Source organism: Pseudophryne corroboree, chromosome 2 (genome assembly GCF_028390025.1).
Source record: "Pseudophryne corroboree isolate aPseCor3 chromosome 2, aPseCor3.hap2, whole genome shotgun sequence".
Taxonomy (NCBI): domain Eukaryota; kingdom Metazoa; phylum Chordata; class Amphibia; order Anura; family Myobatrachidae; genus Pseudophryne; species Pseudophryne corroboree.
In genome coordinates, this window is record NC_086445.1 from 536,133,542 (window position 1) to 536,134,610 (window position 1,069).

Consider the following 1,069-nt stretch of genomic DNA (forward strand, 5'->3'; position numbering starts at 1 on the left):
GTCTATTCTGAATACCTCACACCTCACAATATTATTTTTAGTCCTAAAATTTGCACCAAGGTCGCTGGATGACTAAGCTAAGCGACACTAGTGGCCGACACAAACACCTGGCCCATCTAGGAGTGGCACTGCAGTGTCACGCAGGATGTCCCTTCCAAAAAACCCTCCCCAATCAGCACATGACGCAAAGAAAAAAAGAGGCGCAATGAGGTAGCTGACTGTGTGAGTAAGATAAGCGACCCTAGTGGCCGACACAAACACCGGGCCCATTTAGGAGTGGCACTGCAGTGTCACGCAGTATGTCCCTTCCAAAAAACCCTCCCCAATCAGCACATGACGCAAAGAAAAAAAGAGGCGCAATGAGGTAGCTGACTGTGTGAGTAAGATTAGCGACCCTAGTGGCCGACACAAACACCGGGCCCATTTAGGAGTGGCACTGAAGTGTCACGCAGGATGTCCCTTCCAAAAAACCCTCCCCAATCAGCACATGACGCAAAGAAAAAAAGAGGCGCAATGAGGTAGCTGACTGTGTGAGTAAGATTAGCGACCCTAGTGGCCGACACAAACACCGGGCCCATTTAGGAGTGGCACTGCAGTGTCACGCAGGATGTCCCTTCCAAAAAACCCTCCCCAAACAGCACATGACGCAAAGAAAAAGAAAAGAAAAAAGAGGTGCAAGATGGAATTGTCCTTGGGCCCTCCCACCCACCCTTATGTTGTATAAACAAAACAGGACATGCACACTTTAACCAACCCATCATTTCAGTGACAGGGTCTGCCACACGACTGTGACTGATATGACGGGTTGGTTTGGACCCCCCCAAAAAAATAAGCAATTAATCTCTCCTTGCACAAACTGGCTCTACAGAGGCAAGATGTCCACCTCATCATCACCCTCCGATATATCACCGTGTACATCCCCCTCCTCACAGATTATCAATTCGTCCCCACTGGAATCCACCATCTCAGCTCCCTGTGTACTTTGTGGAGGCAATTGCTGCTGGTCAATGTCTCCGCGGAGGAATTGATTATAATTCATTTTAATGAACATCATCTTCTCCACATTTTC